The sequence below is a fragment of the Bison bison genome, unplaced genomic scaffold (genome assembly GCF_000754665.1).
Source record: "Bison bison bison isolate TAMUID 2011002044 unplaced genomic scaffold, Bison_UMD1.0 scf7180017864464, whole genome shotgun sequence".
Taxonomy (NCBI): Eukaryota; Metazoa; Chordata; class Mammalia; order Artiodactyla; family Bovidae; genus Bison; species Bison bison.
Genome location: NW_011495025.1, coordinates 8,862,442 through 8,868,209, shown reverse-complemented (window position 1 = coordinate 8,868,209; position 5,768 = coordinate 8,862,442).

Sequence of the window (5,768 nt, the reverse complement as noted above, 5' to 3'; positions counted from 1 at the left end):
TTGGTCATAACTTACCTTCCAAGGAGTAAGCGTCTTTTAATTTCATGGCTGTGGTCACCATCTGCAGTGATTTTGGAGCCCAAAAAATAAAGTCTGACACTGTTTGCACTGTTTCCCCATCTATTTCCCATGAAGGGATGGGACCGGATGCCATGGTCTTTGTTTTCTGAATGTTGAGCTTTAAGCCAACTTTTTCACTCTCCACTTTCACTTTCATCAAGAGGTTCTTTAGTTTTTCTTCACTTTCTGCCATAAGGGTGGTGTCATCTGCATATCTGAGGTTATTGATATTTCTCCCGGCAATCTTGATTCCAGCTTGTGTTTCTTCCAGTCCAGCGTTTCTCATGATGTACTCTGCATTTAAGTTAAATAAACAGGGTGACAATATACAGCATTCACATGCTCCTCTCGCTACTTTGGACCAGTCTGTTGTTCCATGTCCAGTTCTAACTGTTGCTTCCTGACCTGCATACAAATTTCTCAAGAGGCAGATCAGGTGGTCTGGTATTCCCATCTCTTTCGGAATTTTGCACAGTTTGTTGTGATCCACACACTCAAAGGCTTTGGCATAGTCAATAAAGCAGAAATAGATGTTTTTCTGGAACTCTCTTGCTTTTTCCATGATCCAGCAGATGTTGACAATTTGATCTCTGGTTCCTCTGCCTTTTCTAAAACCAGCTTGAATATCAGGAAGTTCACGGTTCACATAGTGCTGAAGCCTGGCTTGGAGAATTTTGAGCATTATTTTACTAGTGTGTGAGATGAGTGCAATTGTGCGGTAGTTTGAGCATTCTTTGGAATTGCCTTTCTTGGGGATTGGAATGAAAACTGACCTTTTCCAGTCCTGTGGTTCCAGTCCACTGCTGAGTTTTCCCAATTTGCTGGCATATTGAGTGCAGCACTTTCACAGCATCATCTTTCAGGATTTGGAATAGCTCAACTGGAATTCCATCACCGCCACTAGCTTTGTTCATAGTGATGCTTTCTAAGGCCCACTTGACTTCACGTTCCAGGATTTCTGGCTCTAGGTCAGTGATCACACGATCGTGAATATAGAACACTATAAAACACTGATGAAAGAAATCAAAGATGACACAAATAGATGGGGAAATATACCATGTTCATGGATCAGAAGAATCAATATACTGAAAATGAGTATACTACTCAAAGCAATCTATAGATTCAATGCAATCCCTGTCAAGCTACCAATGGTATTTTTCAGAGAATTAGAGCAAATAATTTCACAATTTGTATGGAATTATAAAGAACCTCGAATAGTCAAACAATCTTGAGAAAGAAGAATGGAACTGGAGGAATCAGCCTGCCTGACTTCAGGTTCTACTACAAAGCTACAGTCATCAAGACAGTATGGTATTGGCACAAAGACGGAAACATAGGTCAATGGAACAAAATAGAAAGCCAAGAGATAAATCCTCACACCTATGGACACCTTATCTTTGACAAAAGAGGCAAGAATATACAATGGAGAAACGACAATCTGTTTAACAAGTGGTGCTGGGAAAACTGGTCAACTACTTGTAAAAGAAACTAGAACATTTTCTAACACCATACACAAAAACAAACTCAAAATGGATTAAAGATCTAAATGTAAGACCAGAAACCATAAAACTCCTAGAGGAAAACATAGACACAACACTCTCTGACATACATCACAGCAGGATCCTCTATGACCCACCTCCCAGAGTAATGGAAATAAAAGCAAAAATAAACAAATGGGACCTAATAAGATTTTGCACAATGAAGGAAACTATAAGCAAGGTGAAAAGACAGCCTTCAGAATGGGAGAAAATAATAGGAAATGAAGCAAATGACAAAGAATTAATCTCAAAAATATACAAGCAGCTCCTACAGCTCAATTCCAGAAAAATAAGCAGCCCAATCAAAAAATGGGCCAAAGAACTAAACAGACATTTCTTCAAAGAAGACACACAAATAGCTAACAAACACATGAAAAGATGCTCAACATCGCTCATTATCAGAGAAATACAAATCAAAACCACAATGAGGTACCATCTCATGCTGGTCAGAATGGCTGCTATCAAAAAGTCCACAAACAATCAAAGCTGGAGAGGGTGTGGAGAAGGAACCCTCTTACACTGTTGGTGGGAATGCAAACTAGTACAACCACTATGGAGAACAGTGTGGTGATTCCTTAAAAAGCTGGAAATAGAACTGCCATATGACCCAGCAATCCCACTGCTGGGCATACGCACTGAGGAAATAATTGAAAGAGACATGTGTACCCCAATGTTCATCACAGCACTGTTTACAATAGCCAGGACATGGAAGCCACCCTCGGCAGACTAATGGATAAGAAAGCTGTGGTACATATACACAATGGAATATTACTCAGCTATTAAAAAGTATGCATTTGAATCAGTTCTAATGATGTGGATGAAACTGGAGCCTATTATACAGAGCCAAGTAAGTGAAAAAAAAATACCAATACAGTATATTAACGTATACATATGGAATTCAGAAAGATGGTGACGATGACCCTATATGCAAGATAGCAAAAGAGACACAAATGTAAAGAACAGTCTGTTGGACTCTGTGGGAGAAGGCGAGGGTGGGATGATTTAAGAGAATAGCATTGAAACATGTATATTATCATATATGAAATAGATCGCCAGTTCAGGTTCAATGCATGAGGCATGGTGCTCAAGGCTGGTGCACTCAGATGACACTGAGAGATGTGATGGGGAGGGAGGTGGAGGGGGAGGGTCAGGATGGGGAACACATGTACACCCATGGCTGATTCATGTGAATGTATGGGAAAAAACACCACAATATTGTAAAGTATTAGCCTCCAATTAAAAAAAAAAAAAAAACCCTCTATTCCTCAATCATTTTATCAGTTATTAGTTTTCAGCAAAGGAAATAAGAGTGAATCATCCCCAAATAAATTTTACTATTTAAATAAAGTTATTAAAAACCTTTGATATAATATATACTATTACACAATATAGGATAGTTTGATGGTTTTATACTTGTTAATTACCTGGTATATACATTTCCTACGTGCATCCCTGGACATATAGCCAATCAATTACACATGAAGAAAGCTAGAAGCTAAGAGGAGAGAAGTTTTAAAAGTCTTAAGAAACAGATCTGTATTACCTGGGAAGGAGTAGGCTGATAGGGGATGTTATAGTTAACTAATTATTTTTTTCCTCTGCATATTTTAATGTTAGGGATCAAAGCAATTAATGTTACTTTCTGGTACTTTCTCAATGGCTGATTTTTTTTTAAAAGCTTGTACTATCTGTCCTCTATATATTTCTTACCAGGTTTCTCTCACCAAATTCACATTATTTTTGTAAAATCTTCCTCCAGCATTCCCTAAAATGCTTTGTAGATTCTTCTTTTTACTCTTCTGTTCAGTAGCAAACTAGAATTTCACAAATGAAAAAAGAGTAATTGGCTAAAGATAGTTATTCTAGAATTTCATGTTACCCATTTTTCCCCTCCATATTCCTCATAAGCTGAGTTTGGAACTAATCAGACAGATAAGGTATTAGTTAACCAAAATTTATAAAGACTACTTTATTCACTCTGAATGAAAATATTTGATGGTGGGGGGAGAAGTAGGAAAACTGATAGAAGAAAAATACAAAGGAAACAGGGCTATTGTTGCACATAGCATCTTTGCACCCTGATCTCACTTCTGCCAAGACCTAAATCTCATCACCAGTGTGATAGTGGCTGAATGTTTCCCTTCCATATGTTTTAGTCTTTTTCCCATGACTTGGTTTTAATAATGAAGACAGTAGAAATATATTAGGAAGATTAGACTAAAAAATGTATATCTGCTTTAACATCCTCTAGTTGAGCATCATGAAGGGAATTATTTCATTTTCTGAGGATCCCAAATGAATTGCAGAAGAATCTCAACATGGAGGAATCTCAACAGGAACTACTTACATGCTTGAAAGCCTCTTTGATAACAACAACCAAGAAACATGCACTCTTGTGCACATCAGTAACAGATAAGAAAGACAGTTGTTGGGCTGGCCTCCTCTCTCACTGAAATGAACTGCCAAGGGAGGGACTCTCCTGCAGATGTTTCCTACTGCTCAGGTGGGAAGTCGAGCATGCAGGCATCACAGTAGGCACTGCAGTAAATCAGATAGTATCTCTTCTGGAAGAAAGCCAAACTGCTCTTAGAAATATTACGAGCAGCTCCCTGGTAGCTCAGGGAACAGGGATCCATTTCAATCATTCCTAGGAACATCCTTCAAAGACAGTTTTTTTTTTTTCTTTTTCTTTTTTTTTCTTTTGCAGGAGGGGCTGGGTGTTGGAGGAACATCCTGCTGAAGTTGTAATGGAAAAAATAAATGCCTCATTCCTCCAGACTCTGATGCTGCTGGAAAACTGATTCTTGACCTTAATTCACAAGGTGAGGTTTGTCCTGACTTCCACTTTCTTCCCTGCCTCTTCTTGCAAAGCAAATAATCCCAAAATTTGTAGTAGGATGAAGAAAGATGTTTATAAATTAGAGCAAGATTTCAGGATAAGCCACAGAGTGCTGAGCTGTGCTTAGTCGCATCTGACTCTTTGTGACCCCATAGACTGTAGCCTGCCAGGTGCCTCTGTCCATGGGGATTCTCCAGGCAAGAATACTGGAGTGGGTTGCCATGCCCTCCTGCAGGGGATCTTCCCAACCAGGGATTGAACCCAGGTCTCCAGCATAGCAGGAAGATTCTTCACCATCCGTGGCCACGAGGGAAGCCCAAGAATACTGGAGTGGGTAGCCGATCCTTTCTCCAGGGGATCTTCCCAAACCAGGAATAAAACCAGGGTCTCCTGCACTACAGGCAAATTCTTTACCACCTGAGCTACAAGGGAAGCCCGGAGCCACAGAGTAGTATTCATCAAATAGAAACAAAGGTCTGTGGGGCAGAATGGAATCCTAGTAACCCATATGAGTGAACAATTGGTGGGTAAAAGGGAAAATCTGGAGCAAATTTTTGGTTACACAGATCTTTAAAAAAAAATCATTCTTTAGCTACCAAAATTTAATAGCAAAAGGTAATACTGTTTGTTCAACAGAAAGCCTTCAACTTCCCAATAGCAATCTGGCCAAGTTTGGTTCCCACTTATCTTTAAGTAGTGATGTGCTAGGTATAAACACAAGAATGTGATTATCATTCAACCTTTGCAGAAAACCCTGCTAATATAGTTTCTTGTAATTATTGTTTAGTCTCTAAGTTGTATCCAACTCTTTGGGACTCCGTGGACTGTTACCTTCCAGGCTTCTCTGTTTATGGGATTTCCAAGGCAAGAATACAAGAGTGGATTGTCATTTCCTTCTCCAGGTTACATCAGATCAGATCAGATCAGTCGGTCAGTTGTGTTCGACTCTTTGCGATCCCATGAATCGCAGCATGCCAGGCCTCCCTGTCCATCACCAACTCCCGGAGTTCACTCAGCCTCATGTCCATTGAGTCAGTAATGCCATCCAGCCATCTCATCCTCTGTCATCCCCTTCTCCTCCTGCCCCCAATCCCTCCCAGCATCAGAGTCTTTTCCAATGAGTCAACTCTTCGTATACTGGAGTTTCAGCTTTAGCATCATTGCTTCCAAAGAAATCCCAGGGCTGATCTCCTTCAGAATGGACTGGTTGGATCTCCTTGCACTCCAAGGGACTCTCAAGAGTCTTCTCCAACACCACAGTTCAAAAGCATCAATTCTTCGGTGCTCAGCCTTCTTCACAGTCCAACTCTCACATCCATACATGACCACAG